The following is a 24,263-nucleotide window of genomic DNA, read 5'->3' on the forward strand; positions in this document are numbered from 1 at the left end:
ACACAGGTCCCTGACTTGCTGTACATCAAAAGGGTTCTTCTTCTTCACAACAACCGGAGCGTGATACCTACACAGATCTACCTGAATCTATATATCCCCCTACCCCAAAATTCATAACAATATATAATATATATATATATATATATATATATATCTATATATATATATATATATATATATATATATATATATATATATATATATATATATATATATATATATATATATATATATATATATATATATATATATATATATATATATATATATATACTAGAACGCCACTCAGTAGAGCGCATACTCCCACCGTGGGTTTAGTTGGAATAATACGTTTTGTTTAACATCCCCAAAACAATAAATGAAAACGAAAGTAAGCCCTAACTGTCAGAGAATTTATTTTGATATATCACGGAATTAGAGGAGAAAAACATAATTTAAGAATAATAATAAAAGCTTTAATGCAGTAAAACAGAAAAAATCTTTCCCAAAAAAATTTCCAAAAAAAATTCCTGGATCTGGAATAATATCCTGAGCTTCACCAAAAACTAATCAATTCTTCCTTATCCAAAGGGCAATCATCCCACCAACTTTCATCCAAATCCGTTCAGAACTTTTCCAGATATCTTGTTCACAAACACACGAACACATGAACATACGAACACACACACACACACACGGACGGACACGATCGAATGCGTTACTCCCTCGCGGGAGTAATAAACCTGAAAATCGCAGAGCCAGAACCAGAATTATCTATTTGGTCTGGGAAGCCCATGCGAGGTTTCTTCATCTTTAGCCTCTCACAACCCTGGGTGAATATATGCGATCTTTTTTTTAAAAGTTGGAATTTTGCCAAATCTGTTTTATTCGTTTGTTAATATACCTCAGCCATTGACAAATCTGGAACTAAGTCTTCATAAGTTCATCAAATACTGACACCACGAATGACATTCGCTGAGCTAAATGTTGATATATCTTCTGAGGTAAAAACAAACAAACAAAAAAAACAGTTTTAAAGTATTATACGTATCAAACGCTACATTTTATGAAACGGGGAAACCTAATACACACTTTGGTGGTTTTAAAATGACAGAATATGTCTTTATTAGAAAAAAAAAAAAGAACATTGAAGACGATGCTGCTAAAAAAAATACACCGCTCTCACGCATAACCACGAGTTTAAACTACATTTACAACAAATATGAAAACTATTTTCATATCACAATGTTAAATATAGAATACAGCAATACCCCGTTTTACGCCATTTCAACCTACGTCAAATCCGACTTTACGACTCTCTTCAAGAGTAAATTTCAGTTCAGCGAATGTCATTATGTGCGACTTTACGTCACTCCTACATCATAATAGGACGTGAAAAAAATTAATTTTTCCTTAAAAATATATTTAAAATAAATAAAATAGTACATAAATTAACAATAAAAGAAGCTAAAAAACAATTTAAAATACAATAAAAAGCACATTAAAAATACAAAAAAATGTACGTACAGTATACTGTACGTATGCGTAGCTGCTAGTTCTCATTCAAAACAAAGGTGACGCCATATGCATTATGTCCTGTGCTGCGGTCGCGTGCTTGCTTTGCCTTTCGCTGGTATTTTTGTGATTATTCCTTTACTGTGTAAAGGTTCCTTTACTTTGTAAAACAACCAACGTAACGTGGCAATGGCAAAACATGACCACGATGCCGGCTCGGACGACCGTCCGCGGCAGACGTCACGTCACGCCACGTCACCGTGCAGAGTGTGCAATGTCCGCGACGAGGGCAGGCCCCATGGGCCATGGCCCATGTGAAACGAACGACCGTGTCATGCCTCGAGTCAGGGTGCCTCATCGGGCACCTCGCCGGCATCCGGCGTCGACAAACCGATCGACGTGTGCATGTGCACATGTGCATGGATTTGCAAATGCCTGCTTGTATGTCGTCGTTTCTGCGTATATCGCATCGTCCATAAAAAAGAAGCACGCAACTTCGGCCGCTCGAGGAACGATGGGGCATGCCTACAATTAGGAGGCGAGCGTCGATCCCCAGGGCGGCCAGGTTCACGGAACCCTGAGCTTGTTCGTTCGTCACAGACGACACGGCACGACCACCGGTGAAACTGCTCAGACACAATGGGTAAAGCACGCCGTGGTGAAGTGGGCCGTGGAGCCACTCGGCACACAAGCCCGCTCACCCCGTTCAAGGAGAAGACCCGACCGATAGAAAACAATGGAGGGACTCCTGGCGGGGAGCAGCAAAGATTCAGGGTGAAGCCGCAGCCTCCTCCAGTTATTTACTCTAGTTTCACGGTGTTTGTCTTCATTTTAAGGCATTTTTAAAACATTACGCCCAGTTTACGTCAAAAACCGAGTTACGTCACGGCTTATGGAACCAATTAATGACGTAGGCCGGGGTATTGCTGTATATAGAAGATAATGTTAAAAAAAAAATGAGCCCTATCTTCCAATGGTAAAAAAATCCTTCAAAAAATCCTGTATTGGGAATAATATCCTGAGCTTCACCAAAAACTAACCAATTCTTCCTTATCCCAAGGGCAATCATCCCACCAACTTTCATCCAAATCCATTCAGAACTTTTCCAGATATCTTGTTCACGAACACATGAACACACACACACACGGACACGAGTGAATGCATTACTCCCTGGCGGGAGTAACTAAACAGCGGATATATAATTAAATAATCACTCGCAGTTCCCCGTCAAAAAAATATGATAAATTAATTATGCAAGAAACCAAGCAACCCCACTCCACGTTACGACGTTTGTTGCTCAAAGCAAAATACATAGCCACATGTAGAGTTCTGTTGCAAGGAGCACAACAAACAGCACTTTTGGTGGACAATCCCATTTTGGACAAGATTTCAACGTGGTACAAGGGGAATGTAGAAATTGAGCAAATACTCACTCATCTCAGCTGGAAGCGAAATCTGCTTTTCGCCTGAGACCAGCCTCAGCCTCAGCTTGCAAACTTCCTGGATTTCAGCCATTTCATCGTGATCGCATTGGAGGAGCTGTTGGACTCTACGTACCCAATGATTTGAATGCATGGGAGGTCTTCAGCGATCGCATACCTTCTCACCTCAACTATGTGGGTTAAGTTGACATCTTTGAATTGCCTACTTCCCACCGAATTCCCCATATCAGAAATAATTTGGTGACCATCTCATTGATATGAGTAGTGTAATAATGTTGGTTCTGGGACACCCCAAATCCCCATTCACTTACATGTTAATTTTTCCATTCCCTCATTGCCCCTAAACACCTCTATTTCTCTCACCCTGTTCTTTACGAACCTTCTAACCTTTTGACATGTTATCCTTATTCATTAGACCACTTAAACAATGGTCCTTCTGTGTGAACCTGTGATCCTTCTGACCTTATGGACCTTTTAACCTTTTACTCTTAATATCATCTGGTGAATCATCTTTGACCCACTCAAACAACGACCCTACAAATATTTGTTTATGTGTGGGAAATAATTTAATTCTCCTACAACTCTCCTCACCGTCTAATACATTAACAAAAAATATGTTTGAGTTTGGTTCTTTATCAAGATATTTTAACTGAGCTAAAATAAAATGATAAACCTCCCTCAATGTTATTGTCTGAGCGCCTCCAGTGCCGCACACTTTTTGGTAAGCTCCGCCCACATTTTTACTAGGCACCGCCCACTTTTTACTAGGCTCCGCCCACTTTTGCTAATCCCCGCCCACTTCTGCTAAGCCCCACCCACTTTTTTAAGTCCCACCCACTTTATAAACTCTTCAGCATTGTATCATTTCCAGGTAATACATTACATCATTTTCAGGGAATTTCCATCACATCATTTCCAGTTAAGACACGCCCAGGTTTGCCCAGGGAATTTCCACAGGAAATGACACACACCCAGCCCTTCTTTTCAAAGGCACCGACCACACAGGCTTTTTCAAACACGCTTTCTGCTTCACTTGAGAATGGACTACTATGCCGAAATGGAATGGGATAACTTTGCTATTCCTTGGAGTCCTACTACCTGTGTAGAACTCAACCTTCAGATTGATGAACTGGACTCGAACCTCTTATCAATGGAGGTAAGTTTGTTTATTTATTTATTTAATTTTTTTTTTTTTTTTTTTTTTTTTTTAGATGAGACTCGTGTAAGAGTTAACAAAGTTTATTTTAATATTCATAGAGCTTGATTTATACAAATAAAAATATTGTATTAAATTAATACATTGTTATTTTCTTTCACAGGAAATTGTATCTGAGATACGAAATGAAAATTCTGCTTTTAACACAACTTGGGATGAAGTTATTTTTTTGTTTGAAGACTTTTTGAACAACCAAGACCCCCAGAACGAGTTCTACCTTGATGATCCAGCCAAAGAGTTATACCTTGTAGATCCACAAAATCCTGAAAAAGAGTTTTACCATGATGATACTTGTTGTGAGTTATCAAAACAAAACCCACTGAACAAGTTCTACCTTGATGAGTCAGAATACAAGTCATACATTGGAGACCCACAAATTTCTGAAAATTGGGAAACGGGAATTCTCCCTGATGGTCCGCAGTTATACTATGTGAGACACATCATAGAAACCCTAAAAAATTGGGCAAGGAGAGTTCTCCCTGATGGTCCGCAGTTATACTATGTGAGACACATCATAGAAACCCTAAAAAATTGGGAAAGGGAAGTTTTCCCTGATGGTCCGCAGTTATACTATGTGAGACTTATCACGGAAACCCCCAATATTTCTGAAAATTGTGGTTCTACCTTGGAGACTTGGAAAGATGGTTATATTTTTGGAGACTCGGAATGGGGGTTTTGTTTTGATGACTCGGAATGTGATACCTATCTTGGAGGCTCAACAGGAATGTGGTTATACCTTGGGAACTTGGAAAGTTGGTTTTATTTTGGAGACTCTACCTGTGGGGTCCATCTTGGAGACTCTTTGCATTCTAAAGCAATGAACAATGTTCTTTGTTTAATGACGCTTGATTTAAGCAATATCAAGAAAGTTCGAGGAAGAAAATGCTGGAAAATTCTTTCTTCCCATTTCTACTTCTTCAAACTTGAAAGCCTTGAAAGACAGAATTGGCAGAAGAGGAGGAAAAAAAAATGAAATACGTATTTAAAGAAGAAAAAAAAAAGATTATGTTAGGGTTAGGGTGGGATTTTGAATGTGAGGGTTAGGGATGGGGTTGGGTTAGGGATGGGGTTGGGTTAGGGTGGGATTTTGAATGTGAGGGTTAGGGTTGGGCTTGGGTTAGGGATGGGGTTGGGTTAGGGATGGGATTTTGAATGTGAGGGTTAGGGATGGGTTGGGTTAGGGATGGGGTTGGGGATGGGGTTGGGTTAGGGATGGGGTTGGGTTGGGGATGGGGTTGGGTTAGGGATAGGGTTGGGTTAGGGATGGGATTGGGTTAGGGATGGGGTTGGGTTAGGGATGGGGCTGGGTTAGGGATGGGGTTGGGTTAGGGATGGGTTTGGGTTAGAGATGGGTTTGGGTTAGGGATGGGGTTGGGTTAGGGATGGGGTTGGGTTAGGGTTTGTATATTATTATGACTCACTCACACATACACACACACACAAAAGTTAAGCCCCAACTGAAAAGTTGTGGGATTCTGTGTTTGGGGTTCACAGATTTAAAAACGTATCCCCATTATACACACACAAAAGTTAAGCCCCAACTAAAAAGTTGTGGGATTCTGTGTTTGGGGTTCACAGATTTAAAAACGTATCCCCATTACATTTTATTTATTTATTTATTATTTTCAAGGGTATTATCTGCTTACTTGTGTTTTTTGTAATTCTTGTGAGTAAAATGAACCCAAGATTTCTTCTCCATTTAAATCATATAATTTGTAGGTCCAAGGGACTGTATCCATTACATCAATGATTTTAAATAATTCACGAGTCCATTTTTGTGTATAACCTTTCTCAAAATGACTTTTCCATTTGTATATTCTTACAATATCACCAACTTTAAACTTGGGCTTTCTCAAATTAATCTCCTTTTCATATTCAAATTTTGTAAATGTTTCCGATGGTTTTGATTTTGTTGATGAATGAACTGTATTATTGTAATTATCTACAATATCCTGAATTAAATACACCCATTTTTGAGAACCGAGTTGTGTGAATTTTTTATATAGTCTCTCTTTCAAAGTGCGATTAAAACGCTCAATAACAACTGCTTTTCCTTCATTAAAGGTGCTGTATAATTTAATACCCTCCCCTTTAAGAAATTTCATAAATATTTTGTTATAGAACTCTGTTCCCTCATCGGTCCATAACTTTTTTGGTTTCCTTTTATCCCTATCAAATATTAGCTTAAAGGCTAACATTAAAGTATTACCTCTCTTGTTTTTCAACGGAACAACCCAGGCAAATCTACTCCTCAAATCAATAACGGTTAAAGCATACCTGTATCCCCTGTCATTATTCAATTCAATTAAATCAGCGGACCATATGTGGTCGGTGTATTTAGAATAAACTTTCCTTCTTTTAAACTTTGTGATTATAGGTTTGTGTAATTCATTAGCCAAAAGCTCCTCAGTCTTGATAACATCATTGGAGTCTAATAGTTTTTTGAGGGTGAATAACCAAGACCAAGTTTCAATTTGACACTTATCATTTTTTAAACAATAAACCTATCAACTTTCTCTCTCAATGTAGGATTTTGTATCAAAGACAAATTATATAACATTTCTCTGTCTGCTTCATGTTTTTCATCCAATGTAGCGGTTTTCCCATAAGCAATATCATGCTTCATACACACTTCATCAACCCTATTTATAGGTTTAGACCAAGATTTAGGATTGTCAGCCTCATCTAATCTTTTATCTAGGTTTGTTCCAGGACCACAGAACGAATATCCAGGTAGATGTAATTCCCCTGGAATTCCAGTTGTTGTAAATTTACTTCCTGAGAGAAACCTTTGTATGTCTCCTCCTCTTTTAGGAGAGATGAATTGGCACTTTTTAGAGCCACACACTTGACATATTCCTTTTTGATAAACTCTATTATTTTTAGCTTTAACATAAGAGATATTTTTAGATTTAGTTTTCTTTTTACATTTGAGACAATAACTCATATTTATTTATCAGAAAAATTCCGACAGAGGATCAAAACCTTTTTGGTTTTCAACATATACATTTCTATCTTAATTTTTAAAACATAAAGAATCCTAAGGAATGCCTTCACTCTCTCCTCCATTTATTTACAAATAAAACTAACTAAAGTCAATAACACCAACATCATCAACCACATAATCTTTTCCTTCTTCTTCTTCTTCACCACTTTCTCGTTTAAATCTCCTCCCTGAAAGTGAAGACATTGACGCCGTTATTCTTGAAAATAATATTTCCATTAGACTTTTCATTTCTTTATTTTCCTCCTCAGTGCGTTGAGTTTGATTTATTTGCTGTAATACGTTCAATCTTTTATTAATCTCACTGATTTCCATCTTTTTATATTTTTCCTCCCTCTCTCTTTGCTCCCTCTCCTCCTTCTCTCTTTTCTCCCTTTCCTCCCTCTCCTCCTTCTCTCTTTTCTCCCTTTCCTCCCTCTCCTTTTTTTCCCTTTCCTCCTTCTCCTTTTTCTCCCTCTCTTCCTTCTCTCTTTTCTCCCTTTCCTCCCTCTCCTTTTTCTCCCTCTCCTCCTTCTCCTTTTTCTCCCTCTCCTTTTTCTCCCTTTCCTCCTTCTCCTTTTTCTCCCTTTCCTCCTTCTTCTTTTTCTCCCTTTCCTCCTTCTCCTCCTTCTCTCTTTCCTCCTCTCTTCTTTAACTCCTTCCTCATCCCTTGCTACCCTTGAGCTTGCGCCCCAAAGAATATTATACATATACTCATCTGGATTTTGAGATATTCTTGTATCTATAATTATTTTTCTCATAATAGGATACCAATAAGATTTGTTGACGATTTCTAAAAGAGTTTTATATTTCATAACTTTGAGAAGTTCATTTTTATTTAATATTTTAAACAAGTCTCTATTTGTGGGTTTAACAATATCAGTATAAGGCCAGTTTTTAATGACAAAATTCCCATGTATATGCTCCAAATCATAAGGTATGTAATACCGAGCACCCTTTTCTTGTAGGTATCCTTGAATACAAAAATTATAATTCTCTTGTAGTCTTCTTCCTGCCATTTATGTATCAGAAATATATGTGAGATTAATATTATGACAGGTAATACCACCCCATCTTCCCACTACCAAATTGGTTTGTATTCCTTGGCTTTCTATCCTTATCTCATGACCTTCCTTCTTTGTCATGCTAACCATCGCTATACTATCATATATTTTTCTTTTCTTAAAACCATGTATTTGTTGTTTATTAATTGTACTTCCACATAAATCCTTATCCTCACCAAGTGGATAATATTCTTCTTTATGAGACTGATTAAAATCATGTAGGTCTTCTATGTTTATTGAAAAAGACCAATTATACCCTAAATCAGGCATATCATACCCCCATTTATTAATTCGCATATTAACTATATGTCCTTCTTTATAAAATTCAATTGTAAGCAGGTAGTTAAATTCAATGAGGAAAGGTGTATGGTCAGTATAACCAGGTGTTGTGGTTGTAAATTTTACTTGTTTAACAAAACGTGCTGTTTTCTTTAAAAAATATATATTGTGATAAATCACTAAATCTAATTAAGTCATTCGCATCTGTAGGGTTTGGATAATTGATTAATTTATAAGTATTCTTCATATTAATATTTTTACTTACACTATATTTTTGTCGTTCAGCCTGTGCCTTTGTATAATAATTTGATAAATCAATATCCTGAGAGGATTTTCCAAAGATAGAACCATCTTTTCCAACATAAGTCATTTATATTAGATTAAAAATGATATCATAAAAATTTTCATTATTGTTGAGTTGAAATAATACATATAAAAATAATTGACCACAACATTTAGAATTAATTTCTTGAACTTGAAATGTTTGATAAACACCATTCTGTAAGAATTGTATTACTTCAACAGGTGGTGGCATACCATAACTATCAAAATAATATTTATCCTGACTATTATGAATACAAACCCAATGAGAACCATTCTGTGTGTCTAAATTCATAATAATATTCTTTGTATTCTTATTTATATGTATTAATTCATCTCTCATACAAATAACCACATTATCAATTTTTAGTGTTTTCCAATACTTAGCTAGTTCTATATTTGACGTTGTATTCTTTCCAAATTGTTTAAACCATTTATCCATTTATTTATGAGAAAGATACAATCCATTACCCCGTTTAGTTAGTTTAACACCCGCTTGAGCGATAGAGGAAAGCATATCTCCAACCAACAATCTAGCTTTATCAGGTAGACTTTCAAGTTTTTGAGCAAAATCTACAATTACACCACTTCCACTAATTTGTTTCTCCAACTCCTTGTTATGTCTTTCCAATTCTTTTTGAGCTTTTAGTTGTGCCTTCCTTTCGTTAGCAGTTTTTACCGCTGCTGAAATACCACCAGTCAATGCTCCCGCCGCACTTAAACCAGCAAATAAAGGAATTAGAAACGGGAGAAATCCTCCTCTTGACTCGTCTATTGAATATTTCTTTAATATAGGTTTCGTCATTTTAATTTTAAGAGATCCAACATCATTTAGTGTTTTTACTTGTGTGTGTGTGAGTAAAACATCAATTCTTACATCTCCTTTTCTTTGAATTGTATTAACATTAATAATACAAGGCTTTTGATTTTGAATACAAGATGTTAATTTATTAAGATTGATTTGATTAACATATACCCAAACCATTTATTTATGAGAAAAAACCTATGTGATATTAATCATAACACCATTATCTGTATTAATCTGTAATTCTGTTTCCTCCAAAAGCAAACAATATGCATTAACCTCTTCACTCTCCCCTCTTTCAATGTATAGAGAAGTATCCACTCGATTAGACTTTATAGTTTCCTTTTGAGAACTCAGGTCAATTGCGTAGATTGTATAAAGTTTTTGAAACGCAACCATATCCAAAATAGGATCATTATTACCATTACTTTCACACACCTATTGGTAGGACTTGTAGGCTTCCGCATAATCATTTTTTTCCCAATCAATTTCCAATCTATCTCGCGGATAAAATGTGCCATCAAGAGAAACCCGAAGTTGTTTCACCTTAGCATTATCACTCAGCGCATTATTCTTATCAGTGCCTTCATCTCCATCTTGTTTCTTAAAAATGAGCCATAGGTATCGTGGCTTTCCTTGAAGAACACCTAAATTCCAAGTGTAGGTAGTGTGTTCCAGTTTAACGTGTTGACATCTTCTTTTAAGGTATGATACATTTAGTGGTTTCTTTGAGTTAAGTCTTCTATTTAACATCTCTTCCGTTTTAAGATTAGGAGTATATTCACTAATATACCAACACAAATCATTAATAACAAATTTATTATTATCACCAAAAGCATTTTGAGCCCCAAAAAGCAATCTATTTACATTATCATTCCTTTGTAGTTGAAATCTAATTTTAAGCCCATACAAAACTTTATCATAATCACAAAATCCAAATATACCTTTAAGAGGTACTGCTATGGTAAAACTATTCTCTGCTTTTGTTTCATCATTATACATTGACTTCCTTTGACTATAACCGGGGTCAGCATTTGTTCCCGTTGACATATCAGGAATAAAACCTTCAACAGCTCCCTTACCCATTCTATCACTAAACGAATATAGTGTAAATTTCATCATTTCAGATGTAGCAGAGACATAATCAACCGCTTCAACCTCTTGTGTTCCAATATACAGGCGGACACTGTCAAACATTTTCCAGAAGAAATCATTTACGAGTGTAGCATTAGTATTATTCGCAGCCTTAGTGAATTTAAATTTACACAGCAAGAAACTATCAGCTATATTCAAGTAAGTTTGTTGATTATTTATTTCAAAACTTTTTGTTCCGTTTGAATTCCAGTCTGTTCCTGTTATAGCATTTACCTTAAAATAGTCTTCCTTTTTAGTGGAGTTTGAAATGATAATCGTATCATCCAAATCATAGATACTATCAATCGCTTCCATACTTGTATTTATATAGCATTAAAATTGTTGAAACCCTGACCCAAGTATTTTAATGATTTTTTGTCGTTCTTGTGAAGATAGTTGAGTTTTACCTTTTTTTATTTCTTTGATTGCTTGTAATTTATGAGACTCCTTTTGAGCATCTTTTATACTCTTTATAGCACCCGCAACTGAACCCACGGCAGAAGCAGTTGAACCAATTAGGTCTTTATGTTTAAGGATGGTTGAACCAATACCCATTAGAGTATCAATTATCCCATCTCCTTTATTTCTAAATTGATGACCTACACCTCGTTGTCTCTTAGGTTTATAGTATCCTCTCCCAAGAAACATACCTTCACCCTTATAGTATGGTGAAAGGTACATGCCCTCCCCTGTAATTATTTTATATTTTCCCAACTCGTGTTTTCTCACAATAACCATTATTTATTTATTGAAAAACTTCACGTAGGTGAATTCTGATGGATATAATTTCATCATTAAAGGATATCATACGATTATCTTGGTCGGTTATCCTAAAATTTACTCTGTATATGGTTTTTCCTGACACAGGTAAATAGACAAGATTTTTTGGTTCCATATTAAATTTATAACCAATCGGGGTTGAGTATGCACTGAATGAAAATATTGTATTTGTTCTTATTCCATCGTTATAAGCACCATCAATCAAATCACAATGAATTAATACTGAATTTATACCGGAGGATATTTGGATAACATTATCACTGTAAAACGTCCCGTTAGTTTCAATCTTTTTTGAAGAGAAACCCAATAGCTCTCTGAACGAATTTTCAATCGTGAAATCAACTTTATAATTATTTTTAAGCTTAATCGTTGATTTTGAAGTGTGTTTTTGAATATCTATTACCATATTTTTTGGTTCATCACCTTTTTCTTTCATAAGGCGAGAGACTTCTGAAGATATTTGAGAAATCTCGTAAGCTCCGGGTGAAACGGTTATAGTTTTATATCCACTTCCTGGATTATAACTAAACTTGTTGTTTTTCTCTGTGATATTAAAAAGGGTATTGTAAGTTTCCATTGACAACAAAGAAGCCTCATATGAGGTAAGGGGGTCAAGTTGTAGTGGGTAAGGGAATGAAGCTGTGTAATCGCTCGTTGTGAAATTAAAACGAAGAATTGTGCTTCTCATCTTATTTAATATCTAATAAAATATCTTTGTATTGACATTTATTAATTATTTTCATATTCATCAACTGATCTAAAATGGCTGAGGATTCATTAAAACAATTGTTGTTTCCAGCCTTCTTACTACCTAACAACAATAATAGCCTATTAACTAATTGTGATGGGTCATTTGGAAGAAAACTAACACCTGAACCAAGCTTACTTAAAGCATCAATAATATGTTTCTCCTTCTCATTCTTCTTACTTTTACCAGCAACAGAAACTCCATAATCAAGTGCATTTAGCAACTCAATATATACCCTATCTTCCTCTCTTTCCATATCAAGTGGTTCCTCAAAATATTTTGAACCGCTGAATCCGGGGTTTGTTAGAAGAAACATTAATCTTGGAGTTAATTTAACATTTGGTTGAGTAGAACTCAAGAACATCAATTCATCATTAAATATCAATACCTTTTCTTCCACAAGATGGAACACTGCTGGTTCTTCTGTTGGAATGAGACCTGCTCTGGTTTTTGAATCTGCCAAATATTCATTGTTTTGAAGAGCTTCCACTACATAATTAGGGGGTTGATTTACCTCCTCAAGTTTCTGAAATAATTCTTCATCATTATATTCTAATTTTCCAAGTTCTTGTTTTGTTATCTGACTAAAATCTTTGAGCATTTGAAGTTTTTTCGGAGTAAATTCTACCGTGGGAACTGTAGGGTGTTGAGTTTTTTAAAGCGGTTTAAAAAATTTCTCTTGTTTTCTTTCAAAGGCTTCTTCACCAGTTAGTTTCTGTCTCCGTTTCTTCTTTATCTCTTCCTGTTGTTTTACAACTTTTGAAACCAACTCTTGATGTTCTTTAAACTTTCTTGCTCTTTCTTCGGTATTCATTTTCTGTATTTATTTATTGAAAAATATCATTTAATGAATTGTAAAGGTCAATGGGAAAATTTTCCTTTTCTTCATCATTATAGTAAATGTGTTGAAATAAATCCTTTTCTTTAAATATTTCATCAAATTCTTTATTGGTATTAATACGAGTTGTTATTTCTTCTTCACTAATACTTGTATCTCTGCTTTTCATACGTTTGCGTTGAGTCTCCTCATCGATATCAAAACCGAATGATAAAATCTTAACTCCATCACCACACAAATGTTTAATAATTTGTCTCATTCCTTCAGGATTAGTTTCTAAAATCCCAAGACCATTAGATTTCACTTTATTTAACTCACTCCTACAATGTGAATATTTTGTAGAACCAAGAGAGACCTCCTCAAATATTTGACCTTCGTTCCTCAATCGCATATGTTCCTCCATTGAAATGTAGTAATAATCTTTCCCTTCTACTTCTCCTGGTCGCTTTGCTCTGGTTGTAGTACTCACAAAACGAATCATAGGGTGTTTTAAAAAAAAACTTACAATCTTTTCATTTTTACTATTCAAGAGTTTAGATTTATGAAAGTTCTTTCCAAAAGCAGATTTACCCACAAGGTTAATAATAATTGTTGTCATTTATATATGTAATTATGTTTAAAATAAAAATACATCCTTTAATATCTCATCTTGTTTCACAACAATATATTTATATTTTCCAATCGTGTGTTTCATATAATTTTCAAATTCTTTTTTACTACATAACGTAGAGCAATTATCTCTCCAAAAATTATTTACATCTATTGAATTTAACTTTAATAAAATAAAAGTATTGGCATTGTTTCTTATTGAGCGTCGAGGGAGTTGAAAATATGACTGACTAAGATAAATACAATTATAAGAAGAATATCTCCCTCTTGTATAGTAGCTGTCCATTACTGTTTGGTTTCTCTCATTAACACAATCATCAAAGATGACGAGGTTCTTTTTTGATTTATCTAAATCTTGAGGTGAAGGTATATAATCCGTATTATCACTGAGAATACAAGTTATGGGTTTTGGTTTCGATTTTGATTTCTGTGTATCACAAAATAATTGTATTATATCTTCAATATTATAATCATTTAGTTTGTTTTGAAGTTTAAATAAACCGATAATATCTTCCTTTTTAAGACCTGCATTAAAACCCTGTGAGAGTAGTTGATACTCGGGTTGAAAACTAGACTTTGTAAAAATTATTAAATTATCATAATCTAAAAAATTAGGACCAAGGAGCATCTTTAAAAGTAAACAGGTTTTTCCACATCCGCTTGAACCAACTATTAGACATCTCAATGAATTTGGAATGTTTTTATGGTTATTAAATTTTATCCTATTTTCCAAAACGGGTAAAAAATCATTCATTTATATATTTGGAAAACAAGTCATCTAACTTTTTTTGAGCTATTTTAGAAACTCTATATTTTATCCTGAGTTCAGGTTTAATTTCAAAATAATTCATTATTTTATTTATATAGTATCTTGTATTAACATTTCCATTAAAATTATTTTGAATAATAAATATCATTAAACCCTTATACATTTTCTCAATACAAATAGTCTCTTCCCTTGAAAGAAATGGTGTATTATCATCACAATACTTAACATTCATCTCTCTTATTAATCTTGTGAAGTAATTCATTTTTGGTTCTAATTTAAAAGAGTTATATATTTTTTTATATTTTTTATTATCATTAATTAAAATTAAATCACAGAAAATACATTGTTTATATGAACCCTCATTATTAAGCCCTATTCTATCACAAGCCGGACAATTCTCTAATTTATCATATGGAGAGTCTGGAAATTCTAAATATCCTTCAGAACCTATCATATTTATATGGTAAATTTTTACTTAAACTAAACGCAAGTTTATTCATTAATAAATACAATGTTTCAAAGCACAAAAGACAAATTTCAATCAATCTCTACTTCGGTGAAAGATATAGAAAAATATGTCAAAGATGTTAAATTGAACAAAGATAAATATGGAAATTTTTGGGTAAAACCAGTTATGGAAAATAACATGAGCCCCTCTATTTCATTTAAAAGAAGAGCTCTAACTATACCTGGAAAGACATCCATTAAAGTAAACCTAACAAAAGTTTCTCCTCTACTCCTGGCAATTTATTCAAAGCTTGAAAAAGTGATTGACCACGATACTTTGAAAAAGAATGATAAGACCATCAACAATACTCGTGGAGAAATTTGTATTTACTTTAATAATCCAAAGGGTGTAGATCTAAGTAAAATGAATGATGTTAATATTTCTGGTGAAATGTCATTTCGTTCTATGATAGTTAGAGATTATTTAAAGATAACTTTTGATATTAAAAATGTAGAGATTGAATCCGTTAATGAAAGAAAGTATATTGGTATAGATGGAAAGGTTTTTTCTGCTAATTAAATATGAGTCATTACAGCAGTGAAGATTTTACTATTTCATTGAACTCGGACGATAGTGATGATAGTATTTCATTGAACTCGGACGATGGTGATGATAGTATTTCATTGAACACAGATGATAGTTATGATACTAATAGTTTGTGCTCAAATGATTGTTATGAGAGTAGCTTTATTGATGACTCTGAGTATGATTCTGAGTATTCATGTGATAGTTATGACTTAGATGATTCTGAGTGAAAAAGTGTTTTAGTTTAAGCACAGCGATATATATAAAACGGAACTGTAAAGCTCAAAAGTGTTTTATTTTAAGCACAGCGATATATATAAAACACCACGTTTTCTCACGCTATAAATATGGTTTATTGTGATACTTGCGAGAAGGAAGTAAAATATTATAAACAACATATTCTCACTGCAAAACATACATACAACATTCTTAACAAACTTTCCCCTCTTCCACCTAAAACAAAACATTGTAAGGTCTGTAAAACAACCATCCTCAAGAAGGGGTTTAAAGCCCACCTTAAAACTAACAAACACTTGTCAAAATTGTTTACTATTAAAAATACTGATGGTGCTTTCAAAAGACATATCAGGATTCGAATCTTTAACTTCAAACCTCCCGAACCAAAGTCTATAGTTGATGCTGTAGAAATAGTCAAACCTGCTGTTCAAACATTGATTAAAAAAACACTAAAAGAAATGAAACCACTTAAATTTTATATGGGGGTAAAATTAGAAATGACAAAGGATAAAGGAGTTATAGATACACCATACATGAGAACTGAGCCACACTTTATATCTTCATATCAAGATTTTAAAACATCAGGAGTCTATGATGAACTTATTAAACAAGAGCAAGATGTGGATAATTCAATCGTAGGAAGTGGATTCAATATAGGAAAATTTTTTTACATAGACATTCATATTCTTAAATCAGATCCTCTAAAAGCTTCTTCTTACATTGATTTACCCAGTGTTATCAAAAATAGAAAAGCAGTTATCAATATCAAAAATAAAGACAATAAATGTTTTCTCTGGTCTATTTTAGCACACTTACATCCTCCACATTTTAATGATGAAAGAGTATCTCATTATAAAAAATATGAGAATACATTAAATACGAAAGATCTAAAGTTTCCGATGACTTTAAATGATATTCCTAAATTTGAAAAGATGAATAATTTATCAGTTAATGTTTATGGTCTAACAGAAACAAACAACATTCAGGTTTTAAAGTTTTCTGACAATTGTAAACAAACTCATATTAATCTTCTATATTTTAATTCGGACGAAAATTCACATTATACATACATCAAAGATATTGCTAAATTAATAAAACCACAAGTCTGTAAGAGAACAAATAAAATATATATTTGTTTGCGTTGTCTTAACTTCTTCAATTCACAAGAAAGATTAGATAAACATTCAAATTATTGTGGCGAACATAAATCAACGGTAATCAATATGCCTAAAGAAGGCTCAAAGATCACATTCAAAGATGAAAATAAAAAGATCAAACATCCATTTGTTATATATGCTGATTTTGAAAGTATTCTAGAAAAAATAGATACTGCTTCTCCAGATCCAAAAGAATCATACACAAATAAATATCAAAAACATACTCCTTGTGGTTTTTGTTATTATATCAAATCATCCGTTGGTGATAAATATAACAAGTTAGAGGTGTATAGAGGCTCAAATACCCCAGAGGAGTTTGTGAAACGACTAGAAAAAGACTGTGTTCGATTAACCAAGATAATGAGAGAAACCAATAAACCAATGTCCTTAACAAGTAAAGAAAAAAGAGAATTTAGACAACCAAAGGTTGACTGTCATATTTGTGAGAAGAAAATTGGTGAAGGTCTAAAGGTTAGAGACCATTGTCATCTCACTGGTAAATAAAGAGGTCCGGCTCATCAAAGTTGTAATATTAATTATCAACTCCCCTCTTTCATTCCTGTCTTTCTTCATAACAATGCTCATTATGATACACATCTATTTATCAAGGAACTCTCAAAGACTTCTGGAAGTATCTCAGCAATTCCAAACACGGATCAGAAATACATTTCATTCACAAAAACAATTCACACATCTCCTATTACTCATATCAGATTTCTTGATACATTTAAATTCATGGCAAGTCCATTGGCTAACTTGGTTCAAAATCTAAAAGAGTTTCCATGTCTTTCAGAGTATTTTTTAGATAAAGATTTTCTAACACAAAAGGGAATTTACCCCTATGACTATATGGACTCATTTGAGAGATTCAATGAAACACAACTTCCTTCAAAAGAAAATTTCTATAACAAATTAAACAACAGTAATATATCTGATAAAGATTATGTCCACGCACAAAATGTTTGGGAAAAATATAACATCAAGAATCTTGGCGAGTATCACGATTTGTATCTCAAAACTGATGTGCTTTTATTGGCCGATGTATTTGAAGCCTTTAGATCTGTTTGTCGCACTGGATATGGATTGGATCCTGCTCACTACTACACAGCACCTGGATTGGCCTGGAGTGCGATGTTGAAAATGACAAAACAAGCTTTGGATTTGATAACCGATGTTGATATGCTTTTGATGATTGAAAAGGCAAAAAGAGTTGGAATTTCACAAGTCTGCTCGAGTAGATACGCAAAAGCAAATAACAAATATCTTCCAAATTATGATCCAACGAAAGAGAGTTCTTACTTGATGTACTATGATGCGAACAACCTGTATGGCTGGGCAATGTCTCAGGCTCTTCCTTATGGAAAACTTAGATGGGTAAAGGAAAAAGACTACAAAAACGTTTTACAAGATGTATGTATCTCTACACAAAAAGAATTGGATGAAGAAAAAGTTGGTTATTATTTTGAAGTTGATTTGAAATATCCAGAGGAGCTCCATAACCTACACAAAGATCTCCCATTTGCTTGTGAGAAAGAAAGTCCAAAGAAAGAATGGTTGAGTGATTATCAACGATCGTTTGATATAGGTGAATCAACAGAAAAATTACTTACTACATTATATAACAAGAAAAATTATGTTCTACACCAAAGAAATTTGCAACAATATTTATCAAAAGGTTTAAGAGTAGAGAAGATCCATAGGGTTCTAAAGTTCAATCAAAGTCATTGGTTAAAGGGGTACATTGATTTTAATACACAAAGAAGAACAGAGTCAAAAACAGATTTTGAGAAAGACTTTTATAAATTGATGAATAATGCGGTCTTTGGTAAGACTATGGAGAATGTGAGGAAAAGACAAAATATCAGACTATCAACATCTTGGGAACAAGCATCAAAATTAATTAATAGACCGAGTTTTACTCGAGCTGAGGTCTTTACTGAGAACTTTTGTGCGATCCATTTGATTAAAGAGAGTATTGAAATGGACAAACCTATTTATATTGGAACATCAATTCTTGATTTATCAAAGTCATTAATGTATGATTACTTTTATAATAACTTGAGGAAGAAATATCAAAATGATGTTAATCTACTTTATATGGATACAGATAGTTTTATTTTGAAAATTAATACCAACGATGTTTATTCAGACATGAAAAGAGACATTAATATCTATGACACGAGTAATTACAGTCCAGAGAGTGAGTTGTTCTCTTCTAAAAATAAAAAGGTGATTGGAAAGTTCAAGGATGAATTAGGAGGAAATGTTATGAGTGAATTTGTGGGATTGAGGTCAAAGGCTTATGCTTATAAATACATTGTGAATAACGTTGAAAAGACTGATAAGAAGTTAAAAGGTGTAAAGAAAAATGTTATTAAAGAAACAATAAACTTTAAGGATTATTATAACTGTTTAACAACAAAGAAAGAAGAGTTTAGAAAGATTAATGGAATAAGAAGTTATAAACATCAATTATATTCAGAAGAGATAAATAAGAAAGCATTGGGGGCTTTTGATGATAAGAGGTTTATTTTAGAAAATGGAATTGATAGTCTCCCTTATGGTTATATAAGTATATAAGTGATAAGATATATATAAGTGATAAGATATATATAAGTGATAAGATATACATAAGTGATAAGATATATATAAGTGATAAGATATACATAAGTGATAAGATATATATAAGTGATAAGATATATATAAGTGATAAGTTAAAAAGGGGGGTTGGGGATTTTAACGGGCTACCGCCGCCTTTTTTACTATTATATAAATGATAGAACCAAGTATCAACCAGACTAAAGAGTGGAGGTGTAATCAACCTTGGTATATAAATGGAAAACATAATGAATGTGAAAAATATCAAATAGGTATAATTGAAAAGGCAACTGGTAAAAAAGTTCACAAAACAAATAAGAGAATTAATTTAAATACCGGTGAGTTGGGTAAAAAAGATAAAAATATTTTTGAGTGGACGGAAAACTTTGATGGTTGTCAGGAAAATACATACATTAATTTAAAAATGGTATGTGGGAGAGGAGGCGCTCAGCCAAGAACATTGAGGGAGGTTTATCATTTTATTTTAGCTCAGTTAAAATATCTTGATAAAGAACCAAACTCAAACATATTTTTTGTTAATGTATTAGACAGTGAGGAGAGTTGTAGGAGAATTAAATTATTTCCCACACATAAACAAATATTTGTAGGGTCGTTGTTTGAGTGGGTCAAAGATGATTCACCAGATGATATTAAGAGTAAAAGGTTAAAAGGTCCATAAGGTCAGAAGGATCACAGGTTCACACAGAAGGACCATTGTTTAAGTGGTCTAATGAATAAGGATAACATGTCAAAAGGTTAGAAGGTTCGTAAAGAACAGGGTGAGAGAAATAGAGGTGTTTAGGGGCAATGAGGGAATGGAAAAATTAACATGTAAGTGAATGGGGATTTGGGGTGTCCCAGAACCAACATTATTACACTACTCATATGGTCGATTTTGCAAGTGCACGATCTGACAATGTCACATTGTTGATGATAGATTTCAATGACTGATACTGCATTCGTACAACGACACGCTTTTATTGCAAATTATCACAAAACCAACCGACGATGTTGGACAAAATCCTAACAAACATTGCAAATCAGCGCCATGAACCCGTGATATGTTCCTACAGAAAACAGGAACGTGCACACACACACACACACACACACACACACACACACACACACACACACACACACACACACACACGGTTATTTTTATTTATCTTACCTTTGTCTGTGTTTAAGTCTGGTTCGGGAGAGCTCCATATGGGAACATTATTTATTACTAGCAGAAGTACCAGGCATTGCCGGGCGGGGGAGGGGGAGGGGGAGGGGGGAAGGGGGGAGGGTAGGGTGGAGGGGGAAGGGAGGGAATCATTGGGAGGCATTGAGGGAGGGTGGAGGGGGAAGGGAGAGTAGGGTGGAGGGGGAGAATCCCTTCTTCTGCTAGAAGCAGAAGTACTTCTGCTAGTACCTTCTGAGGTAAATATGAATAAAAAATATGGATCATCAAATATTTTTAGGTTGCCCATGTTCCTCCCAGGCTCAATGTCCATGCCTATGCTAAATATCAAGCACGTGAGCCTCTCCGTTTAGGAGTCTATCAGTAACATTACACACACACACACACACACATACAAACTGTGTTTTATATATATATATATATATATATATATATATATATATATATATATATATATATATATATATATATATATATATATATATATATGTAGGGAATCGAACCAGGTTCCACAACATGAGTTCAAGGAGTAACAAGCAGTTTATTGAAAGACCACACAGCTGTGGAGAGGAATTTGCACATGTAGGTCTGTCGAACAGCATGCGTCGCAAACCCTCCGAAGAAACTGGCAAAAAGGGTTTCATTATATAGACAAAATAATAGAAAAAGTCTCCGCTAAAGCTGTGAACTGGACAAAGGACAAGAGTGGGCTTTAACAGCTCCCACCGAGGTCCCATCCGGGAGACGTGCTGAGTTTGAGGAAATAATGTAGGAGTACGACATTGTGACACTCCCAAGCCCTTATCTTTCAGAGGAGATATAAACCAGACCCTCTTTCAAGGGCATGGAAAGTGTAGGATGTGTTTTCACAAGGGAGTTTAAGCAGTTCCTCAATTCTGTTACATTCTTTGTCACAGTTGGGAAGCAAAGCATATTCAAGCCATGTGAGATATAACAGGCTTAATTCCAACTATAGTGGTGAAGCAAGCATTCTTATTAAAATACAAATAATGATTATATGAGCATACAAGTCAAAGGATACATAATAAAATCATGTATCCGCTATTTCCCCCTCTTTTGTCTCGAGAGACAACGCATCTAAAGAGACAATCTGCCACATCGGGCTTTATTCGCAACCAAAAGAGAATAGTGGTGTATGTGGCCACAACGGGCTTTATTGAAAGAGAATGGTGTTGTATGTGTGTCCTCCCAAGGTCATGCCATGCGCCCATAGCGCCACGCATGCACGCTTGGAAGGTGTGTCGTGATTGCGCGTGCTTTGTAACATGAAGGTTCAGAACACGAAGGTCCATTAACGTTTCAGATCCACAACGAAGGCGCCTGGTCCGAAGGCGCCTGGGGTCACCCGTCCGGCTGGGGATGTGTGCCCGGGGGGCCTCCCAACCCACCCTTGGGGCAGCATAGGTGCAGCTGAAATTCCCCCAATCGAAGGGCTCCCCATCCTCGCACAAACGCAGTCCTTGCAGATCTTCGAAGTTAATCGAGGTCCATGCTCACGAGAGCCTGTACATGCTGTTGTTCTGGGGAATACATAATGTCGTCAGTATCTTGTGTCATGTGTTCCTGGTCAGGGTACACAGCATTACAATTCAAAGTAAAGAGAGAAAGTTCCTCTGTGTCGAAGTCTTTCATGGACGCGTACTCAGCTTCGGGATCTAGAGTATCCGTGTCGGGTCCCTTAGCTGCCAGACCCAGCGTCGCAATCAGATCCAGAGTTGGATCGGCCAGAGTTGTGCAGCTGTGAGCTTGTAATACATAAGAAGCATTAGCCAACTCCCACAGGGGTTTTACAACAAAATAATCACAATTAGCAATAAAATCAACACAATCTTCAGAAGCGATGATCACATCAGCATCACCCAGGGGCTCGTTTGAATCGGCAGTCAAGACCATGGTCTTCGTCGGCGGTTTCTTCGTTGTCCATCCTAAAAAATACTTTCTCATGCAGAGGAGGACTGAAGCCTTCATTAGTGCTCCCCAGATCACCACCCCGATTATCACCGCCAGTGCGGTCAACAACCACTTTACTATCGTACCTGTCCATCCTGAAAACCAATCAGTAAGCCAGCTAACCGTAAAAGAGTTCTCACGTGCAATCCGATCGACAGTCAATGCGTGGCTAGTTTTTCTTAATCTCACTATTGCGGTTGACACCCCTTCGGTTGGATCTGGTATGTATGTGCAACATTTCCCTTCTACTATCCCACATACCCCTCCCTTCTCTGCCAGAAGCATGTCCAAAGCCACCCGGTTCTGCATTACCATTGTGCGCATATGAACTACTGTGTCCAATAGTACATCATGGGCTGTGGCGGTGTCGTTAGCCACCTTTTCTAGAGCCAAAGCCAACTTATCTATCCGAAAACTATTCATAACTGTGCCGGCTCCTGGGAAGAAGAAACCCATCACCTTTTCCCATCCGGCTCCGTGTAGTTTTGTGGTTCCGTCTTTGTTCCATACTGACCTCCTATGTCGCCTGTCCAGGGACCTTGGATCTAAATCATTCAGTATCTCGACGTTGGGAAGGACCTAGCCAAGATAACATGTGCCACCCCAATTATTTGGTAAATAGGGGTATGTCTTATCGTCGCATATAAACATTGTCCCATGGGGTGGGACCAGGTGGGTGGATAAGCACTGGATTCCCGTTGTCACCCCATTATTCCTACTAACCCCCCTAGAAAATGATATAGCCATTATATTGTGGTTGTGTTTATCTTGCAGTACTATTCGTAGTGTAATCCCAGTGCCCCCCTTTTCCAGCTTCCCGGGGAGAGTGTAGGCACATTCTGATTCCCCCATAAGCAAGTGGCCGGAGCCCTGGAGGCAGACCATCCCTTTCTGTGGTTTGACCCAGACAGGGGCGGGACTTTCGGCCACATGGGCAATCATTGAAGGGTGATAATTAAACTGTCGGTTACAATTCTTGTCGTTATTAACCCCCTCTCTTTCCAGATTGGTGACTAAGCATGGGGAATCGATAGGTTGTGAGCAAAGATCATTAAGGGACAAGAGTAGCACTATCATTTGTATCCCAGTGGTGCCTGCCTGGGGAAAGTGCATGCATGACCAGCAGTGAGTCCTATTCTGAATTGTCGCCACCTCTCTTGCTACCTTCCAATATGTGTTTGCACCCTTTTTGGGGGCCTTGTCCTGGGGGTGCGGCATGAGTACGTATTCGACGCATGGTGTGTATATGGGTTTATGACGTGCCACGCCAGGCATCCAGACACTACACTGAATACGCATAGTCGTGCCTTTCTCCAGGTGTGTGCGCGTTTGTAGCCTAAAATCAGGGGTTCCCCATGTATACCCTGGTTTGGCGGACTCTCTGGTGTGGACTCGTCCCCCCCCCCCCCCAAGGGTCTCGAGTCGCTTCCCCAGTACCGGTTTCCATAATTTTCCCTCCAACACCACCCAACTCACTTCTATCCAATCTTTGTGCAATTTTTCCTCAAAGCATGGTAACGATATCTCCTGTCCCATTGTCATGGTGAGGTTTTGTCTCAGCATCGCCCAATCCTTTTCCCTCGATTCCCACCTCACCTC

General features: G+C 35.7%; 1 long non-coding RNA gene across 1 annotated transcript in view; it reads left to right on the forward strand.

Moving 5' to 3' along the window:
• Positions 1-380: 380 nt before the first annotated feature.
• The window catches only part of LOC144892321 (uncharacterized), a 340,168-nt gene continuing 316,285 nt past the window's right edge, over positions 381-24,263 (forward strand). Inside the window, exon 1 of the long non-coding RNA XR_013623513.1 lies at positions 381-780. This is a non-coding gene — a long non-coding RNA (uncharacterized LOC144892321). The remainder of the gene's footprint in view (positions 781-24,263) is intronic.

The sequence above is a fragment of the Myxine glutinosa genome, chromosome 5, assembly GCF_964187855.1.
Source record: "Myxine glutinosa chromosome 5, kmMyxGlut1.1, whole genome shotgun sequence".
In the NCBI taxonomy this organism is placed as follows: Eukaryota; Metazoa; Chordata; class Myxini; order Myxiniformes; family Myxinidae; genus Myxine; species Myxine glutinosa.